The sequence below is a fragment of the Pinus tabuliformis genome, chromosome Q (genome assembly GCF_031772625.1).
Source record: "Pinus tabuliformis cultivar Carrire ecotype Pingquan chromosome Q, CPIR1, whole genome shotgun sequence".
NCBI lineage: Eukaryota > Viridiplantae > Streptophyta > Pinopsida > Pinales > Pinaceae > Pinus > Pinus tabuliformis.
Genome location: NC_142296.1, coordinates 855,213,280 through 855,236,417, shown reverse-complemented (window position 1 = coordinate 855,236,417; position 23,138 = coordinate 855,213,280).

The following is a 23,138-nucleotide window of genomic DNA, read 5'->3' as shown; positions in this document are numbered from 1 at the left end:
TTTCAAACCCTATCTCAACATCCATCTCAAATTTCAATACAACATGCATATTTCAATAGTTTTAGTCTCATTAAAAGTTCAAAACCCTATCTCAACATCATTTTGTAGTCCACACTATGCAATACAACATGTAACTTGCAAAATGATCTCTAGAAATTATTAAGATAAAGTAGAGTAAATCTTTTTCAGGAATTATTTTAAATTGCAACTCACTACCCTTTCAAATAGTTTCTCAAATATCAGATTATAGAAAGGTAAGCTAAGAGATTCACAACAATATTTGAAGAGCAAAGTCACTGACTAAAAAGTTGTTATGAAAAATTGATAAGCCAAATTCTTAGATAATGCCACATATAAATTTAAGGCATTGCAACATAATTACAACCTTACTATCCTCATAATGTCACCTCCATCATCCATTATTTCCATTTTATTTATTCCATCACCAATCATATTATACATCCATCATCTCCATTACACTCATAAAATCAATCATCATACTTGATATCTTCATATCTCACAACAATAATTCATTCGTTTCACTACAAGTTCCCAAAAACATAGAGGCTCCCATAGACACCTAGACGAAGCTATAAGAAAATCATTATACAAACTGTGACAAGAAGTTAAAAGAAACTTATTGACACATGATGCTATAGCAAAAGTCACTATACAAAATGCCACAAGAAGCCATAAGAAAATGAATTCGAACCTCCTTACTTTCAAGATTTTCAATAATAGTAATGACTTGAGATTTGAAACAACCTATGTGCAACATCCTACATACTTTTACGTGAAAAGGTACCTTCATATCTCCATAAAAATATTCCTTAGGTTGCAACAATATACTCTATTTCAATGACAATAATCTACAACCCACAACATGATGCTTTGTTTCTCAGTCCACAATCCATAACCATAAAAAATTATATCCAAACACCTTTGTTTCAACATTGTTAATTGATGAGGCTCATCAATGGGTAAATTATATGGACCTTAACGTACCTCTAGCTTACTAAAATCAACTTTTCTTATCATTCTTTACATGTTTTAATTATGTTTTTCTTAATGAGGAGAGTAAAGATGAGATGTCATGTCTAGTGGTCTAATGTGCATTGATTGCAGATTTTGGAGAAATTTTTGGCTAATTAAAGTGCAGGAACTCGAATGGAGACAAGAAAGAGGGATTCTAGGAGATAGGATCTCCCCCCTTAACTCACTCACTCGAAGATTCCTCAATCAAATCTCATCAGCTCGGAGTTGCAAGCATCCGAGTCATGAAGTTCATTGGCAACAAAGCTAGTGATAGTTGAAGACCAGTTGATCTTGAGATTGGAGCCAAGCCTCCCTAAATTTAAGGAAGTTGTTGGTAAATTCAGTTGTATAAATCAAGAGGCCCAGGGCCTCATTAGGATTCATATTTTTTGTTCAAGATAACTAAGCAGTTGTTGAGTTGAAAGATTGTAACCAAGCACTCTTATGTAGTTTTGATTTCTTTAATGAAAATGAGTAGCATTCCCTTGATCCAGCACTGAGTTGACTCAAAGGGGTGAAGCTATTGGGTTAGGGCCCAACCCTAGCAAAATAGGTTCCTCTTGTTGCATATATATGCTTAGGTTATCTTCATAGTTAAAATTAAACTGATTTTGGTGTTGTTAATTTGCAAAGCATTGGTAGATTTGATTAGTTTGCTTCCATTTGTGGATAGTTCTAATACTGGCATTGTAGTGATAAGAAAATATTCCAAAAAGGTTGACAACAAGTGGTTTTCACCTCATTTCTTCTTTTCAGGGATCATGGTTTGAGGAATACTTCTCATGCAACCCAAAAAGACAGAATTCTTGTTTTTTGTGTAATTTAGGGTTTTCTTGCTAATTAGGTCATTATCTTGCAGTTTCATAGATCAATTGCAATTGGTATTATCTTATTTCATAAGTTTTGTACTGATTTCATCTCGCTTTCATATTGGTTCCAAGCATTTCCATGCATGAGCTTAGTAATCAAATGGTGATATCTCTGTCTTTTTTACTCAAATACACCTTTCTTGTTTTTTATGAGTTTATATATGAATGCCAAGAATGATGTTTGTTGATTGCAGGAGTTTCTAAATTGCAGGGAGACTTCATCTCATCAGCATCAACCCATCCATGTCCACCCATGATTGCCTAAAGTCACTAAGGTCTCAATTCAAATTCTTGTCTTATGAGGAACACTTTCCATCTCCGTTGAGAAAATCCAACCATCTCAATGCTTTTGCTTGAGTTCTAAGTAGTTCCTATCACCCCCATGCCTTATTCCCTCCTTATTCACCTTTTCCAAGCTCCACCCCACCTTCTAGACCACTCCCTAAGCTTTAAACATGTTCCTGTAGTAAAACAGGGGATCTTGTAGGTGAACTAGTACTTCCTGTAGACATCCTATAGGAAAACCCTTAGTGGCCTGTTTTGAGCCCGAATTGAGAAAAATCATCACTAAAATCCTGGATTAGGTCCCTACTTGCCTTCCAAGTCATTTGAACAATTATACTCTTCGTTCACACCTGTCTCCCCTGCCAAAGAACCAAGCAAGATTAGAATTTAAAATTTTTCAAGAAAAAAGATAAAAAAGAAAAAGTTCTTTTATATTTATTCTTGCACATAGTATATTAGCACTCTTTAGATCAGCTTTCATGCTTAGACTAGTTATAATCTCACATGTGTTAAAATAGGATTCTTTTGCAAGCAAAGTATGTTAGCAAGTAGATAGAGGATTTCATGTTGCTTTGCAAGCATTTCTTTCAGTCTTTCCTTCATGCAATAAACAACATTTATTTTCTTCCAATTAGGATAGATCTCCCTTCTCCAAATTGGTAATTAGATTTATTCTAGTTAATAAACGGCTAGTTTGGGAAACCCTAGCGTCTTATCGCCCCAACTCAGCAGTGACAAAGAGTAGACCAATTACATATATTTGTGTATACAACGCTATCACCTCCATGTTTGTACGAACCCCGGGTTGATCAAGTAAAGTCGGGAGCCCCAAGAGTTGTAGCATCCTTGCTGCAATATTGGTGCTCATCACTTTTTGGCGACGTTGCTGGGGAGGTGTCTGAGTAGATGTGATTTCTGCTTTCTTTCTTCCTTTTCTTATCTCTTTCATTTTGAAATTAGTTCCATTTAGTAAATAGTTGCAATTCAGTTTTGTTTTTTTTCAATTCTGCAAGTAGTTTAAAAATCAAAAAGAGAAAAGCACTTCTTTCGTGCCTCGTAGGAATAGGGACAACTTAGGAAAATTTCTACCAAATACCCTCACCACTTAAAACAACCAACCTTCCCTCTTCTTTGGTAGTCGTGAGTTAGATTACCCCTTAGGCAAACAACCAAAGATTTCTGAAGAGCCTATAGGGGAGGAAGAAGAAACCATTCCAACTGACATAATGACGGAAAATAGAAATGAAAGGGGAGACAGGGAAAGAATTGAGGGTGCTTTTCCCATCAGAGAAATTAATGGGGATACCAATATGAAAAAAATAAGCCCCTTTGCTCTTCCTCACTTCCATGGCTTGACCTCAGAAGATCGAGATACTTTTTTGTTTGAATTTGCTATCATATGCAGAACTTATGATTACACCTCTGATGATCAAAAATTGAAATTATTCCCATCCACTCTCAAGGATGCAGCCCTGCACTGGTTCATGGGTTTACTTGGGGATAGTATCACCACTTGGGCTCATATGCAACAAGCTTTCAACAACAAATATAGAGACTACTGTAGATCCAAAGATACCAAAGAAGAAATTTTTAGAATGACCTTGGGATATGATGAGTGATGAGCCTAGGTATTGCAGCAAGAATGCTGCAACTCCTAGGGCTACCAACTTTACTTATCAACCCAGGGTTCATACAAACTTGGAGGTGACAGTGCTATATGCATAAGTAGAAATGAAGGTACTGCCTGTTGTCACTGCTCATCTGGAAAGAGACCCCAGGGGTTCCAAGCTAGAATTCTATAGGGTCAGAAGAAGCTTGATTTTGATGAAAGAAGAGAAAATTTATTTCTATGGGGGAGCTACTCTACTGCATTAGTGAAGGAAACAACTTGTAATGCTAACTCACACTAGACCCTAACTAACCAATTAAACAACTATGGTAAGCAGAATTACTAGAACAACACTAATATAATGTTAATTATCTAAGTTACAGAAGTAAAAGCATCAAAACTAGACTAAGAGGTAAGAAAAGGAAACTAAGCTAAGTCTATGTTTAAGCAGAAGAGTAGTTGGAGGACAAAATTAGTGAAAGAAGGATGTGAGGGAGCAACAATGCATGAGAACCATTGGATCAGGGGGGTCAAAGGTAAATGAATAGCTGAGATAGGATCATAGGATGCTTAGGTGAATAGGTGAACAAACAGGGTAATGAAGCAGATGAATGGTTGAGTTTATATCACAGTGGCTAAGTCAAAATATGGAAGGATAGGACTAATCGGTAGATGGACGGCGGAGATTAGAGCACAGACAAAAGAAATGTGTGGAAATGATGGAGTGGGTTTAGAGGGTGGTAAGTTGTTTATCGCGCGCCCTCAAAGCTGTAAGAAATTTTCCAAAATTTTACGCGATTAGCATCCTTGGGTGACACGTAGCATAGGGAAACCATTATTATCATGTGCCTTCGGGCAGATAGCGACTGAATAGAAATCCACCCGATACGGTGCGATAGCCATCAGATCCATCTAGGCAGATCAACGATGGAGACTTGACCGAGCTGGTTGGCGAGCGAGTGCGCGATAGCCATCAGATCTGACAAGGTAGGTCGATGGTTGGGATTTAAGGTGCACAAAGTCAAATGCTAAAAGAGAATTTGGGTGTTGATTGGTCAGTTTTTCTTGTGAAAGGCGATCTACCGGTAAAAACCGTTTAAACATTAATTATCAGCTTCTGCTAAGCATTTCGTGTTGAAGGAGAATGAAATGGGAATGTGAGGGAGATCAAATGACATGAAGAGAGTGAAGGAACATGTGACCATGAAATGACTGAATGACCATGAAATGAACCAAGTAACAATGTAATGAACTAGTGACTGCATTAAACGAAAAACTTCATGCGAAACTAAAACTCTGTGTTTTTGGGGTTGTTGCAGGGTTTCTTCCTCACGTCATGGTCCCAGAGAGAGGAGGTGAGGCCGAGGCCTGTGGACAACCTTATGGATATTTTCTTTGCTAACCTCATAACTGAATGAAATTATAAATGATCTACTATGCACTACTGTAATGAGACTGCAACTATTTAAGCAGATGAACAATTAAACAATAAACCTCTAGAATGGAAATGAACTACTTAAGAAGATGAACAGAAAACAGGAAACTATGCTATGTAAAAATACAATAAAGAGGAGCTTTGGCTGCTAGGGTCGAGCCCTAACCCAAGAGATTTATCCCTCTGAGTTAACTCAGTGATGGATCAAAACAAAACTCATCTTCATTACAAAAGAACACTATATTACACCAAAACTGTTACAAGTCTGCACTTGGACACAAAGTAGAGTAAAAAGTCTCAATACTCCTAATTCTTTCTAACTGAGTAAAAAAATTAAGGTCCTAAGCCCTTCTATTTATACATCTGAAGTCTCCAATGACTTCTTTCAAAATTAGGGAGGAAAAGCTCCCAACTCAATGATAAACTTGTGCTTTCCCTTTCACTAGCTCGACTACCTTCTAGTAGGGAGGCTGCTTGTACTTTCACTTGCTTGGTTTCCTTCTAGTACTCCTAATTTGGCTTGTTTTCACTTTCACTTGCTTGGCTGCCTTCTAGGAGGGGGGTTGTTTGTACTTTTAGCTGATGGAGGGATATTCGAATGGAGGGGCAGTAAATGAGGAGGATTTACCTCCTGTAATTCCTCTCCCTTGTCCCCTCTGAGTTTTTACCAAGGTCTTTTACCATAGTTCCTTGCTTTTATCTTTTATTCCTGCATTACATGCACATTAGACCACAAAGAAAAATATCCAACTCTAACTCATCTCATAAGCAAAATATAATCAAAAGTATGCAATAAGTTGTGAGAATAGTTGGTTTGACTAAGCTAGGAGGTGAATTAAGGCCAATTAAGGCCCATATAATTACTCAATGATGAGGCTCATCATCACCCCCCTACTGAAAGTGTTGCTCATCCTCTGAGCAACTTAGTGGCTCTGGTAGCCTCTCTGACATCCTATGCTTCTACTGTGGTCTCTTCTTCTTGTTCATAGAAGCCTGCTTTCCTTTCTACTTCTTCCCACTGATATTCTCTGATCTTCAAGCTATGTGGCAATGTTTTCCATCTCCTTATGCAAGCATGTATATTATCGTTTCTTAGCAGCCTAAACATGTCCTCAAAATGTGAAATTTCTTACTCTTGGGCAACAAGATATCTACGTGCCAACTGAGGATCATTTGCAATTAGTTTATTGGTGTGGATTAGGGTCATGGGATTTGATTGTTTAGCTGCTTCTCTGTCCCTGAAGCCACTTAGCTCTTTTGTTTCTTACTGGTTTTTTTTTTCCAATGCCTTCTTCCTCTTTTGTTTCAGCATCATGTTCCTTTGTATTAGTGTCTTCTTCATCATGTCCCTATGTATTAGTTTCTTCCTTATCCACCTCATCCCTATCTAGCTCTATATCTTCTTCTTCTTCTTTTGCATCCTCCTCATTGACAAAAGGACTAACACCATAGATGAAGGTTCTGATGTCATCCTCTACTGGTAAGTCATTGAAGACTATCCATGTTATAGGGATCCTGGGGTTTAGGAGGGAATCCTCAATGAGGATTCTGATAAACCCATGGTGAGCCAACGGTTAGGAATTTCCTTTCTTTACTTTGCTGCTGGAGTCCATGAGTGATTGCATCAGAAAATAGGGTATGCTGAATCTTTGGTGAATTGGTGTTTCTACCCCAAACCTTAGTTCTGCAAGCATTCTAAAATGGTAGCCATAAAAAATATTGTATCTACCCTCACATGAGATATACTTGATGATCATCTTTCTTGTGAGGCTTGAAGAGGAAATGAGCAAATTCTTTAGAAAACAGAGTTTCCTGTGTATGTAATCCACTGGCCTTTTTTTTAGAGGAAATTGGCCACCTTTTTACTTACAAACCAACTACCTCTTAACCTTTACAACTTTTGATCAAATGATGCATATGGGCGAGTGAGTAGGATACTTACCTGTGGCCTTAATGCCACGCTGCAGTTCTCAAAGATCAGAGGTGCTATTGATGGTCATTCTTCTTCCTCCTCTGCTATTTGCTGATGGTTTCATGACTGCAGATCTGATGCTGCTGTTGTTGCTACTGTATGGTCATTTTTCTTCCTCTTCTGCTATCTAATGATGGTGTCTGTGACTATAGATCTGATGTTGCTGAATGGACAGAGGGAGAAGTTGTGTGTGTGAAGGTAGGGATGATGGTAATGGATGAGGTGAGGAGTCCCTATAGAAAACACAATTTTCACTTGAATTGGAGCAATGAAGTGAAAAACAATCGAATTTATGGAGGGATGCATGGTAAGGATTAGAGGAGATGAGCATATGTGAGGCAGGCCCCCCTTTTGATCTTCTCTTTGCTCCCTGTTTGTCTTTCTCATCCTCCTGCAAATAACAATTATGTTTTTTTTCCTTTTTCTCTTATTATATTTAAAAAAAAAAAACCTAGGCTGCCTCAAAGAGGTTTTCATCCTAGATATTTGCCCTGGGCACCTCAAGGAAGGTTTTCACCCAAGGATCTTCCTTTTATTTCCATTTTTCTCATCCTTGGGTTGTCTCATTGAGGTTTTCAACCCAAAGATGGGACTCAGGTGCCTCATGGATGTTTTCACCTAAATCCTTATTTTGTTTTTTCCTTTTCAGTGACCTGATGAGGGAGGAGCTGAAATTTTCTCCACCATCATCACTATCTTATTGATACTGTCAATGAACTCTCATTTAGGTAAAGGACTATTGTACATTTTTAGTATGTGTCCATTAACTAGTAATGGAATGGATTCTTCATCTATAGTTCTGATCTGCACTGAATCGTTGTCATGGCATCTTTCCACTACATAATGTCCGAGCCATCTTTTCCTTAGCTTTCCCTTGAAGTCTTTATACCTAGAGTCATATAACAATGCCTAGTCTCCTTCTTGAAATTGCTTTGCCTTAATGTGCTTGTCATGCCATATTTTCCTCTGAAGCTGAACTATCTTTGTATGGAGGAGGGCCTGCATTCTGAATTCATCTAAGCCATTCAAATAGAATAGTCTTTCTTTCTGTGCATGACTGAGATCCGAATCTAGTTGGGTTGCCATCCTCAATGTATTATATTCAAATTCAATGGACAACAAATCTTTCTTCCCATAGACCAACTCATAGGGTGTAAATCTAGTGGTGGTCTTCCATGTTGTATTATAGGCCCAAGTGGCCTCAACTAGTCTTTCTGCCCAATCCTTTCTGCTGGTGTTCACTACATTGGTTAGGATGTTCTCCATTGCTCTGTTGGTCACCTCCACTTTCCCATTAGCTTGTGGATGATAAGGAGTGGAGGTCCTTCGCTTGATTTTGTGATGCTTGAGTAGTTCTTCAATCATGCTTGAGGTAAACTGGCTGCCTTGGTCTGTGACTAGCTCTCTAGGGTACTCAAATTTGTAGAATATATTTTCCCTTAGGAACTCAGCCACCTTTTCTTCTGTTGCTTCCTTAATTGCCTTGGTTTCAACCCACTTAGTCAAGTAACCAGTGCACACAATAATGTGCTATTTTTGCTTTGAAGGAGGATTGATAGGCCCAATGAAGTCCATGCCCCACTTGTCAAATGGCTCAAAAATCACTTGAGGTTGTATGGGCATTTCATCTCTTGGAGTAGGATTTCCCATCCTCTGGCACTTATCACAGTGACTAATGTACTTCCTCACATCCTGATGAAGAGTAGGCCAATAATAGCCTGCTTGCAACACTTTGAATGTTATCCTCTTTGCTGCAAAGTGACCTCCACAAGGCCTATTGGGTCCCTATAATACTAGTAATTACCCCATTACTATTGTAGTTATACCCCTTATTTATATTGTTGTGCCCCTATTACCCCCATATTTTTATTTCTGTGCCCCATAGAATCCCTCTATTGTTATTTTTGTGGCTTTATATTATTATTGTTAGGTCGGCTGGATTATATTGTGACTCCTTAGACTCCTATATATAGAAAGGAGGTTTTGTCATTTGTATCATCCAAGAATTGTTCATTTATGTAATGTAAAGGAGGTTGCCCCCTCAAAGAGGCTGAATTCTAAGGCGTTGATCTCTCTTTTCTATATTTTCTTGAGCTGGTTTCATAACATTTGGTATCGGAGCTTTGGATTCTAGGGTTTTGCTGCTCCAAACAGGTCATCGTCGCATTTTCGCTATAACGTTTTTTCTGTGACGTTTCAGAAGTCGCAAAAAACATCCATTTGAGAAGAAATTGCGCTGAACCTTGGGTCCGAATTTCAGATCTTTTCGCGTGATATTTTCGGAGATATGATCTGAGGAAGTTGGCCTTTTTGCAGACTCCTGAATTACACTCAAAACAGGTGACCTGGGGAAAATCGTCATAACTTTCTTTCTGAGCATCGAATTGAAATTTCGTAAGAAGGTAAAGAAAGAGGACGGACTGTAGTTTTCGTTTATATATTTTTCAGAGTCAAAGGTTGAAACAGTGACACGTGGCTCTTCATACAAGTTTGCTCTACTGAACTAGTCTATAATCAGGTCACTGCGGGAGATTGCGCATAACTCTTTCTTGGAGAATCCAATTTGGATCAGACTAGTGGCATTGGAAATAGGACATAGAAGGCTACTACAGGTCACAATTTCAGAACTGGATGATTCGAAATTACAGAGATACATCAGATTCAATATCAGGCTTCTACAAAGTAAAAAAAAGGTGTGTAGTTTTTTTTTTAATTTTTGCATAAGCTTGGTTTGAAGGAATTCAAAGGGCATAGTAAAGCATTATTATCGGTAACTGATACCCCAAGGAAAGAAAATGCAAACACCTAGTAAGGAACCTGAAAGCTCTAGCATGACTCATGAAGAAGAGGAAGAAATGCTACATGATATATCAAAATTACAAGAACAAGTGCAACAAATGTCACGCTCACAAAAGCTAACAGATGCTAAGATAAATGGCGTGGAATCTAAGATAAAGGGCATGGAAGCTCGGTGAATGGCATGGACGCTAAAATTGATGGCATGGATGATAAGATGGAAGAATTGGAGATAAATATGAATAAGTTGCTACAAGAAATGGTCACTAAGGGTGAAAGAGTACTAAAGGAAACTCATGATGAGAACAAAAGAAATGTTAATCATGATTCCATAGACTCTAATGTTGGATCGAAGACTCACCATGTTCCAAAAATCGATATGAGGAAGTTTGATGGCAAGGATCCCGCCACATGGATATTACAGATGGAGCAATTCTTCGATCTCAATAATGTGCAAAACACACAAAGGGTACGTATGTCAACTTTATATTTAGAACCAAATCAGTTTGTATGGTATCAATGGCTTTGTTCTCGTAAACAATTTATCACTTGGGCAATTTTTACAGAAGAATTGATAGCACATTATGAGGATACAAAAAGCAACACTTTTTTTAGCCAATTGATAAGTCTCAAACAAAAGGGTTCAATAATGGAGCACATTGAGGAGTTCCAAAAATTGAACATAAGGGTAAAAGATATTCCAGAGGAGCATAGGATTGATGTGTTCATAGGGTCTTTAAAGGATAATATCCAACATGATGTGCGCCTTTGGGAACCTGATTCATTAGAGAAGGCATTCAGGTTAGCAAGAAAAATGGAAAGCAAAATTATGGCAACTAGGAAGCATACCATTCACAACTATAAAGACGGAAGTGTTGTTGCCCATAGTCTTCCACAACCTACAAGGTTGACACCACAACAATTGGAAGAAAAAAGAGCAAAAGGGCTTTGTTACAATTGTGATAGCAAATACACAAAGGGTCATAAGTGTGGTGAGAAGAAATTATTCTACATAGATTGTGAAGAGGAAGAAGAAAAGGAGCAAGAAAGGTCAAAAGAAGAGGATATATTCCAGGAACAAAGCCTAGATGAAGAAAAAATAAATCCGACCATATCTTGTAATGCATTGGCGGGAATTACCACTCCTCAAACCATCAAGATAGAAGGACAAATCAAGAATAAAAAGGTAATAGTGTTGATTGATTCAGGAAGCACCCACAATTTTATTCATTGTAGGGTAGCAAAAGAATTGAATTGCTTCCTATATCCAGCACCACAGTGTCAAGTGATGATTGCAAATGGAGGAACAATAAATTGTTCTTGAAAGTGCCATAATATCAAGCTATCCATGGGAGAATATGTATTGACTAGCCCAATGCTTTCCATTCCAATGGGAGGTGTTGATGTTGTACTAGGAGTCCAATGGCTACAATCCTTGGGTACAATAGCTTTTAATTTTCAAGAACTTTTCATGAAATTTTCTGTGGAAGGAAAGGAAGTTGAATTAAGGGGTATTGCAGGGAAACCAGGAAAGATAATCAGCTCTAATGGCATGACAAAGCTTCTAAAAAAGGAGCAAAGAGGTGTAATTGCACAATTATGTTCGCTAGATGTTTCCACATTGGAAACATCTATTTCTCCAGATCTCCAAAAAGTCCTGGACAATCATTCCAAGGTATTTGAGACTCCCAAAGGTCTCCCACCTATGCGTGATCATGATCATGCTATTCATCTGATTCCAGGAAGTGTTCCTCCAAACATCAGGCCGTACAGATATCCATATGTCCAAAAATGTGAAATTGAACGTATGGTTGCAGAAATGCTAGAGGCTGGTATAATTCAACCGAGTCAAAGTTCTTTCTCAGCTCCAGTAGTATTGGTGCACAAGAAGGATGGATCATGGCACATGTGTCCAGATTATAGGGAGCTCAACAAGCTCACTATTAAAGATAAGTTCCCCATTCCTGTCATTGATGAATTACTGGATGAATTGCATGGATCAATTTACTTCACCAAGTTGGATCTTCGTTCGGGATATCATCAAATCAGAATGAAGATTGAAGACATTCCGAAAACGACATTTAGAACTCATGAGGGTCATTATGAATTTTTGGTCATGCCTTTTGGCCTTACTAATGCACCTTCAACATTTCAAGGTTTGATGAATTCAATTTTCAAACCATTCCTTAGAAAATTTGTGTTGGTATTTTTTGATGATATACTAATCTACAGCAAGTCTTGGAAGGATCATGTTGAACATGTTGACAAGGTGTTACAACTATTGGAGGAGAAACAATTATATGCAAAAAGATCCAAATGTTTCTTTGGAGTCCAGGAGGTGGAATATTTAGGTCATATTGTATCTCATGAAGGAGTTAAGGTAGACCCTAGCAAAATTAAAGCCATTAAGGAATGGAAAATCCCCACATCCATAAAGCATCTGCGAGGATTTCTTGGGTTGACAGGGTATTATCGCAAGTTCGTTAAGAATTATGGGAGAATAGCAGCACCTCTAACAACATTATTGAAGAAAGATTCATTTTCATGCACTTAAGAAATGGCGACCCTACCTAATGGGAAGACACTTCAAGGTAAAAACGGATCATGATAGCCTTAAATACTTTTTAGAACAAAGATTATCCTCTGAAGAGCAACAAAAGTGGGTCACAAAGATGTTGGGTTATGACTTTGAAATCATCTACAAAAAAGGGAAGCAAAATGTGGTGGTAGATGCACTCTCAAGAAAGGATGAGGATATGGAAGCATTGTTGTGTGCCATTTCTATTATCCAACCAGATTGGATAAACGAAGCAAAGGAGGAATGGAAGAATGACAAAGAAGTGTGGGCACTTATGTGAAAGCTACAACAAGATTCCAGTACTTCTGATACATTTAGCTGGAAAAATGATTCGTTATGGTACAAAGATCGCTTATACCTCTGTAAGAATTCCCAACTAAAACAAAAGATTCTTATGGAATTGCACACTTCTCCTTTAGGAGGGCACTCAGGATTTTTAAAAACTTACCACAAGGTTAAGAAGGAATTTTTTTGGGATGGCCTTAAATCAGATATTCAAAAGCTTGTGGTGGAATGTTTGGTTTGCCAACAAAATAAAGTTGAAACAATTAAGACACCGGGTCTATTACAACCTTTATCCATTCCAAGCCAACGTTGGGAGGAGGTTTCAATGGATTTTATCACAGGTTTACCCAAGTCTGAGGGAAAAAGTGTCATCATGGTGGTAGTTGACAGACTTACCAAGTATGCACACTTTTGTGCATTATCACATCCATTTAAAGCCAGTACAGTTTCTACTGCATTTATGGAAACAGTTCAAAAGCTACATGGAAACCCAAAGATTATTGTAAGTGACAGAGATCCCATTTTCACTGGAAATTTTTGGACAGAATTATTTTTTTGTCTTGGTACTCAGTTAGCTCATAGCTCATCTTATCATGCTCAATCTGATGGGCAAACTGAGATAGTAAACAAATGTTTGGAAGGATATCTTCGTTGCTTTATATCTGATAAGAAGACACAATGGGTCAAATGGTTGCCTCTGGCTGAATGGTGGTATAACACTTCCTTCCATACAACAACAAAAATGACCCCATTTATGGCACTTTATGGGTACCAACCACCATCAATCACATCATATTTAAGAGAAAATTCTAAGGTTCAGGCAGTGGAACATCACATCGAACATCAACAACAAGTCCTCCAACTCTTAAAGGATAACCTCGTGTTGGCACAAAATAGAATGAAACAACAGGCAGATCAACATTGCAGTGAAAGAAGTTTTGATGTAGGTGATTGGGTATTCCTACGGCTACAACCATATAAGCAAATGTCCCTAAAGCAAGCTAAGAATGATAATAAATTATCACCAAAGTATTATGGTCCGTACAAGGTGTTGGAAAATATTGGTACTATGGCATACAAATTGGAGCTTCCTGCAGCTTCTTGATTGCACCCAGTTTTCCATGTTTCATGTTTAAACAAGGTCATAGGCAACAAGCTCCCAGTTCAAACAATATTGCCAGAACTTGATGAGGAAGGAAAAATTATATTGGAACCGGAAGCAGTCACAGAAACAAGAACTCGACAGCTACGAAATCGATCAATTTCAGAGTATCTTATCAAGTGGAAGAACTTATCCGCTGAAGATTCCACATGGGAGGATGAGAATTTTATGCAGAAGTACCCAGAACTGCTCAAGCGTTGAGGACAACACTTTTTTGAAGGAGAGGGGCATGTTGGGTCCCTATAATACTAGTAATTACCCCATTACTATTGTAGTTATACCCCTTATTTATATTGTTGTGCCCCTATTACCCCCATATTGTTATTTCTGTGCCCCATAGAATCCCTCTATTGTTATTTTTGTGGCTTTATATTATTATTGTTAGGTCGGCTGGATTATATTGTGACTCCTTAGACTCCTATATATAGAAAGGAGGTTTTGTCATTTGTATCATCCAAGAATTGTTCATTTATGTAATGTAAAGGAGGTTGCCCCCTCGAAGAGGCTGAATTCTAAGGCGTTGATCTCTCTTTTCTATATTTTCTTGAGCTGGTTTCATAACAAGGCCCATCGTGACAAGTCAGAAGGATGTCAAAGACTTCCTCTTCCCTTACACATCTTCTCAAGATTTGATCTGGGCCAAGTTTGAAAAGATTTCCCCCAATTCAGGTGAAGGGGGCACTTTTCCTGATTATCTTGCTCTTTTCTCTAGAGGGTAGGTTTGGTGGGAACTCTGCTGATACAAATAGTTTGCTATATTAGAAAACCATGGGGAGAGCACTGAAATAGAAAATAAATGATTGTCTGGTAACTGATCATCCACCATTCCTTCTTCACCTACAGGCAGATTCATCCTAGATAGAAATTCAACAACAACATTCTCCTTATCAAGCTTATCAACAATAGTTAGATCAAATTGCTGCAATAAAAGTAACCATCTTATGATTCTAGCATTTACATCTGGTTTTTTCATTAAATATTTAATTGCACCATGATCAGTATGCAAAAATGTCTGATAGTCTGTAATGTAATTCCTAAACTTGTTCAATGAATGCACAACAGCTAGGAGTTCTTTTTTGGTCACAGTATAATTTAACTCAGCCTTTGACAAGTTTTTACTAGTAAAATAGATGGCATAAGGCAATTTCTCCTCTACCTGACTTAAGGCTGCTCCTATGGCTTTATGTGAGGCATCAACATGGATATGAAAAGGGAGGGCCCATTTTGGGCCTCTAAGGATTGGTGTAGTGGTTAATTTACCCTTTAGAGTGTCTAGGGCCACTTGACAGCTCTTTGATGATATAAATTTAGAATCTTTGGCCAACAATCCAAACAAAGGAGAGGCTAACTTGTTGAAGTCCTTTATGAACCTTCTGTAGTATCCAGCTAACCCTAAGAAACTCCTAACATCTCTCTGCTTTTGTGGGGGTAGGATCCTTTGGATGATGGCTATTTTTTTTGGGTCCACCTGTAGTCCTTGCTGAGATATGGAATGACCTAGCACAGTGCCTTCAATCATTAAGAATTCACATTTTTATGGACTGAGAGACAGGTTCATTTCAATGCATTTGCATAATACTTTGCCTAGGTTAGTTAGGGCTTCTTGGAAATCATAGCTATAAGGCGTAAGAGCATCCATATAGATTTCCATACCGTCATGCACTAGTTTAGAAAAAATACTCAAGACCGCTCTCTCGAAAGTGGCAGGAGCATTGCATAAGCCAAAAGGAAGGACCCTATAGGAAAAAGTACCCTAAGGACAGGTGAATGTGGTTTTATCCTAGTCTTTTGGTCAGATTTGGATTTGGTTGTACCCACTAAATCCATCTAAGAATGAAAAGAACTTCTTCCTTGCCAAGCCATCTAGCACTTGGTCAATGAAGGGTAGGGGAAAATGATCCTTCTTTGTGGCTTTGTTAAACTCCCTATAATCGACACAAATCCTCCACTTACCATTCTTCTTGGGAACTAACACTAAAGGAGAGACCCACTCATTGTCAGAGATAGGGTAAATGAACCCTGCATCTAACAGTTTTTGTAGTTCTTCTTTGACTATGTCTTTAAGGGATGGATTCATTCTCCTTTGTGGTTTCCTAACTGGCTTGCAACCTTCCTTGATGTATATGTGGTGAGTACACACTGAGGGGTGTACTCCCTTCATTTCCTTGTAGCTCCAAGCGAAGGCTTCTAGATTTTCTTTCAACAATTTGCATAGTTGTTACTCTTCTAAAGTAGAAAGAGATGGATTAATCTTCAAGGTTTTCTCTGGGCCAAATTCTATGGTTTTGACTCAGAGTGGGTTGGAATCAGCCAAGCATAAGTCAATTTGATGATTGTTCAGTGTTTCCTTTACTTCTTCTTCAAAGGGTAATGAATTAGGAGTTGGACTTTGGAGCAGGTTTTCAATTAAGTCATCCTCCTCTTGTTGACCTCCTCCTATGATTGCTTCCGTAGCATAAAGTTGGGCAGAATAAAGCTCATCTTCTTCCTCCTCTTCCAACCATAAAGGTAAATCATGTTCTAGGGAGGGTTGAGCAGGAGGGTATAAGATTAATTGTTTGGACATATTCCCATTCTTGATGTTCATATTCCCAGCTCTATAGCAAATGTAGGCATCAACTATGACCAACCATGCCCTCCCAAGGATGAGAGGGTAACCAGTAATCTAATCCTTAGGCTAGAGAACTAGGAAATTTGCAAGGTACTCCCAGGAATCAATGGAGACCATCACATCCTCCACAATTCGCTCAGGGTGACTGTGGAACGGTCTGCAAGCTACAACACTGTTTTGGTCTTCCTTAATGACCCTTGGAGGTTAAGCTTGAGCATGTTGTCCTTGGTCATCACATTAATGGCAACCCCAAGATCAATTAGAGTGTGTGGGACAATGGTGCCATTGATGTGCACATCAACTACAGGGCTTCCAGGGTCTAAGTATTTTGGACATATTACCTGCCCCAACATTAAGTCAAATAACTTCCCAATGACATTAATGGTAGTGGCATCCATTTTTCTTCTTCCTAGATGATTAAAGAACTTATCCTTAGTCAATTTATTATAAATAGTAACATCTTTGATTAACTGGAGAAGGGGGATCTTTACACATAGGTTTTTCAGTTCTCCCAGAAGTTCAGTTTCTTCTGGGGTAGGTTGGAGTGGTTGGGCTAATATTTTAGGAAAGGGTGGATTTACTTTAAGGTTTCTTTCCTCTCTTTCTTCCTCAACCTCCCTATGTGGAGAGGGAGGTTAGTTATCTGGGAGAATTCTCCCAGATCTTAAGTTGATCTCCCGGATTTCTACAACATAAGCTGGGTATGATGTCTCTCCACCATATCCTTGTTGAGCCTACCTATTGTTTGGGTTTGGATTTGTCTAGGCAAGCATCTGGGGTTTCCTAGGTGGAGCAGAGTGCAGGAGTTGTGGTTGGGTAGGTGGTGGAGGCAATAGGGCTGGAACATTGTTGAATTGGGGCCTTCACCCCTGTGATGGGGTATTCCACTAGTGTTGTGGCTGAATGCAAGGTTGAAATGACTGGCTGGCTGGCTGGGCATGATACTGAGGTGCATAGGACCAAGGAGGGGGTGTAGACTAGGAAGGTTGAGCAGGGGGTCCCCAAGAAGGTCTAGTTGTGCTTTGGTTGGGTCTATAATATGCATGGGATGATCCTTGCATACCCTTCTGGTATGGTCTAGGCCTAGGAGGTCTCCTTTGGTTGATGTAGCATAGCTTCTCAGTGACCCCTTCAACTCCTTGATATACAAATTTGAGTCTAGGTAAAGAGGGGCACTTGTCTCTGGAGTGGTTTTCTTCACAGACTGAGCAAATCTAAATACAATTCAATGGACAGTCATTCCTAGGATGCCTCCTAGTGCATCTAGGATAAAAGATGGCCAAGGATCTCTCTGCTTCCTCTTTCTTCCTTTTGATATTCATGGAATCTAATTACAAGGCAAGGGTTTGTGTCATCTCACTTCTGAAGTCCTCCAGAATATTTCCAATTTCACCCTTGATGGATGAATTGGAAGATGATGTATTGGCCATAGGTTGACTACTCCTACCCTTTTTCCTGGTTGCCCTAGAATGGTTTATAAAGACAGTATTGATATCCTCATAGGGTAGTTGGTAGATATCTCCTCCTGCTAAAAAATGTAAGGTATCTAGGATATCCTCCCTTACTACTCTAAGCAGGACCGACTTCAGTGACTCAGGGTCAAGTGTGCACTTGGCCCTTTTGTAACTGAGCTGGAATCGTTCTTCATAGTCTTCTAAGGATTCATCCTGGCCTATGTTCATCCTAAAAATATCTTCCTTAGTGTCTTTTGACCTACAATAGTCCCTATATTTTTTGTTAAAGGCCCGCTTCATCTAAGCCCAAGTTATGATGCTATCTCCAGGCAAACCCATGAACCAGCACAATGTTGCATCCTTGAGGGTAGATGGAAACAATTTTAACTTTTTCTCATCCTCTGTATAGTCATAGGTTTGGCATATAAACAAACTCAAATAGGAAAGTTTCAAGGTCCTCTATGGTCAAGCCATGGAAATGATGTAGAGTAGAGGGGCTTATATTCTTCATTTTAGTGTCCCCATTGGTTTCCCTAATGGGGAAGGCAGTCTCAATTCTCTCTCTATTTCCTCTTTCATCTTGGTTTTCAGCCATTGGTTCAGTAGGAATGGTTTCTTCCTCTTCTTCTTCCCCTATAGGTTCCTCAAATAGGTAAGTTTTCTCACCTAAAGGGTCTTCCAATTCACCGTCAGTGAAGAAGAAAGAAGGTTGATTGTTGGATGTAGTGGGGGTATTTGACAAGAATTTTCCTGAATTATCCCTATTCCTACGAGGCATGAAAGGAAATGTTTTTGGTTTTTTGTAAGATTTTTCTTTAAAGCTGGAAAGTACTATGCAGAAAGGAAATTGCTAATTAAATGAAAAACTACTAACATAATGGAAACTACTTGCAAAATGAAATTGTTGATTGAATGGAAATACTTCTGACAGAAAGAAAACTACTTGCAGAATGAAATTGCTTAATTGAATGAAAAACTACTAACAAAAAGGAAACTACTTGCTGAATTGAAATTGTTGATTGCAGAATGGAAAGGAAAGCAAATAAATGACAAATGAAGAAAGAAATTAGATTACTTTTGCAAAAATAAACTATTGGAAGAAAATTGAAGACTAGAAGTAGAAGAAAAGAAAGTTAGAGACTAGAAATAGAAGGAGCAATAATTCACATCCTACTCTGACACCTCCCCGGCAACGACGCCAAAAAGTGATGATCCTAAGTATTGCAGCAAGAATGTTGCAACTCCTAAGGCTACCAGCTTTACTTATCAACTCGGGGTTCGTACAAACTTGGAGCCGACAGTGCTATATGCACAAGTAGAAGCGAAGGTACTACCTGTTGTCACTGCCCATCTGGAAAGAGACCCTAGGGGTTCTAAACCAGACTTTTATAGGGTCAGAAGAAGCTTGATTTTGATGGAAGAAAAGAAAATTTATTCTAAGGGGGAGCTACTCTACTAAAGTAATGAAGGAAACAACTTGTAATGCTAACTCACATCATACCCTAGCTAACCAATTAAACAACTATGCTAAGAAGAATTACTAGAACAACTCTAATCTAATGATAATTATCTAAGTCACAGAAGTAAAAGCGTCAAAAATAGACTAAGGGGTAAGAAAAGGAAGCTAAGCTAAGTCTATGTTTAAGCAAAAGAGCAGTCGGAAGACGAAATTGGCGAAAGAATGACGTGAGGGAGCAACAATGCATGAGAACTGTTGGATGAGGTGGGTGAAAGGTAAATGAACGACTAAGATTGGACCACAGGAGGCTTAGGTGAATAGGTGAATGAATAGGGTAATGAAGCAAATGAATGGTTGATATTATATCGTGGAGGCTAAGTCAAAATATGAACAGACTGGACTAATCGGCAAATGGAAGGTGGAGTTTAGAGCGCTAGAAAAAGGAACGTGTGGAAATGACAGAGTGGGTTTATAGGGTGATAAGTTGTTTATCGTGCGCCCTCAAAGCTGTAAGGAGTTTTCTAAAACTTTACGGATTAGCCTCTCGGGCAACACGTATCACAGGGAAACCGCTCTTATCGCATGCCTTCGAGCGGATAATGACCGGACAGAAATCCACATGATATGGCGTGATATGCGTCAAATTTGTCCTGGCAGATCAACGGTGGAGACTTGATCGAGCTAGTTGGCGAGATGGTGTGCGATAGCCGCCGGATCCAACAAGTCAGATCGCTGGTTGGGATTTAAGGTGGACAAAGTCGAATGCTAAAAGCGAATTCAAGTGGTGATTAGTCAGTTTTGCTTGTGAAAGGCGATCTAGTAAAAACTGTTTAAACATGAATTATCAGCTTCCGCTAAGTGTTTCGTGCTGAAGGAGAATGAAATGGCAATGTGTGGGAGATCAAATGACAGGAAGAGAGTGAAGGAACAGGTGACCATTGAATGACTGAATTACCAGGAAATGAACCGAGTAACAATGTAATGAACCAGTGATTGCGTTAAATGACAAACTTCATGCAAAACTGAAACTCTGTGTTTTTGGGGTCACTGCAGGGTCTCTTCCTCACGTCATGGTCTCATAGGGAGGAGGTGAGGCCGAGAGACCTGTGGAATACCTTATGGATATTTTCTTTGCTAACCTGCTAATTGAATGAAATCATAAATGATCTACTTTGCACAACTGTAATGAGACTACAACTATTTAAGCAGATGAACAGCTAAGCAATAAACCTCTGGAATGGAAATGAACTACTTAAGCAGATGAACATAAAATAGGAAACTATGCTACTTAAAAATACAATAAAGAGGAACTTTGGCTGTTAGGGCCGGGCCCTAACCCAAGAGCTTCAGCCCTCTGAGTTAACTCAGTGCTGGCTCGAAACAGAAATCATCGTCATTATAAAAGAACATTGTATTACATCAAAACTATTACAAGTCTACACTTGGAAACAAAGTAGAGTAAAAAGTTTGAATACTCCTAATGCTTGCTAACTGACTAAAAAAACTGAGTTCCTAAGCCCTTCTATTTATACATCTAAAGTCTCCAATGACTCCCTTCAAAATTAGGGAGCCATAGCTCCCAACTCAATGATAAACTCATGCTTTCCCTTTCACTAGCTCGGCTGCCTTCTAGTAGGGAGGCTGCTTGTACTTTCACTTGCTTGGCTGCCTTCTAGTACTCCTGATTTGGCTTGTTTTCACTTTCACTTTCTTGGCTTCCTTGTAGGAGGGGGGTTGTTTGTACTTTCAGCTGATGGAGGGATATTCAAATGGAAGGGCAGTAAATGAGGAGGATTTACCTCCTGTAATTCCTCTCCCTTGTCCCCTCTGAGTTTTTACCAAGGTCTTTTACCATAGTTCCTTTCTTTTATCTCTTATTCCTGCATTACATGCATATTAGACCACAAAGCAAAATATCCAACTCTAACTCATCTCATAAGAAAAATATAATCAAAAGTATGCAATAAGTTGTGAGAATAGTTGGTTTGACTAAGCTAGGAGGTGAATTAAGGTGAATTAAGGCCCATATAATTACTCAATGATGAGGCTCATCAATGATTCCTTAGAGCATTATGAGGAAAGATTCCAGCTCAACTATAAAAGGGCCAAGTGCACAGTTGATCCTGAGTCACTTAAGTTAGTCCTTCTCAGGGGGATGTGTTGGGTCCCTATAATACTAGTAATTACCCCATTACTATTGTATTTCCATCCCTTATTAATATTTTTGTGCCCCTATTATCCCCATATTGTTATTACTGTGCCCCATAGAATGCCTCTATTGTTATTTTTGTGGCTTTATATTATTAGTGTTAGGTCGACTGGGTTATATTGTGACTCCTTAGACTCCTATATATAGAAATGCGGTTTTGTCATTTGAATCATCAAAGAATTGTTCATTTATGAAATATAAAGGAGGTTGCCCCCTCGAAGAGGCTGAATTCTAAGGTGTTGATCTATCTTTTCTTGAGCTGGTTTCATAACATTTGGTATCATAGCTTTGGATTCTAGGGTTTCGTTGCTCCAAATAGGTCATCGTGACATTTTCACTATAACTTTTTTTATGCAACGTTTCAAAAGTTAAAAAAAAAAACCCATTTGAGAAGACATCACTCTGAACCTTGGGTCCGAATTTCATATCTTTTTGCGCTATATTCGTGGAGATATGATATGAGGAAGTTGGTATTTTTGCAGACTCTTGAATTACATTCCAAACAGGTGACCTGGGGAAAATCGTCATAACTTTCTCTCTGGGCATCGGATTGAAATTTAGTAAGAATTTACAGAAATAGGACAGATTTTGGTTTCTTGTAGATATTTTTCAGAGCCAAAGGTCGAAACAGTGACTCATGGTACATCGTACAAATTCCCTCTACTGAACTAGTCTATAATCAAGTCACTATGGGAGATTTCACATAACTCTTCCTTGGAGAATCCAATTTGGGTCAGACTGGTGGCATTAGAAAGAGGACACAGAGGGATACTGCAGGTCGCAATTTCAGAACGAGATGATCAGAAAGTATAGAGATACATTAGAGTCAATATCGAGCTCCTACAAAGTGAAAAAGTTGTGTAGATTTTTTTAAATTTTTGCTTAAGCTTGGTTTGAAATTTTATTTTGAAGGAATTCAAAGGGCATAGTAGAGCATTATTATTGGTAACTGATGCCCTGAGGAAAGAAAATGCAAACACCTAGTAAGCAACTTGAAAGCTCTAGCATGACTCATGAAGAAGAGGAAGAAATGCTACATGATATATCAAAATTACAAGAACAAGTGCAAAAAATGTCACTCTCACAAAAGCTAACAGAAGCGTGGAATCTAAGATAAAGGGCGTGGAAGCTAATATGGATGATTTGAAGATAGATTTGAAGACATTTTTGAAAAGAGGCATGGTAGATTTGAAGATAGACTTGAAGACAGACATGGCAGATTTGAAGACAGATTTGACAGATTTTCTACAAGAAATACTTACTAATAGTGAAAAAGTAGTAAAGGAAACTCATGATGTGAACAAAAGAAATGTTAATCATGATTTATTAGACTATAATGTGGGATCGAAGACCCACCATATTCCAAAAATCGATATGAG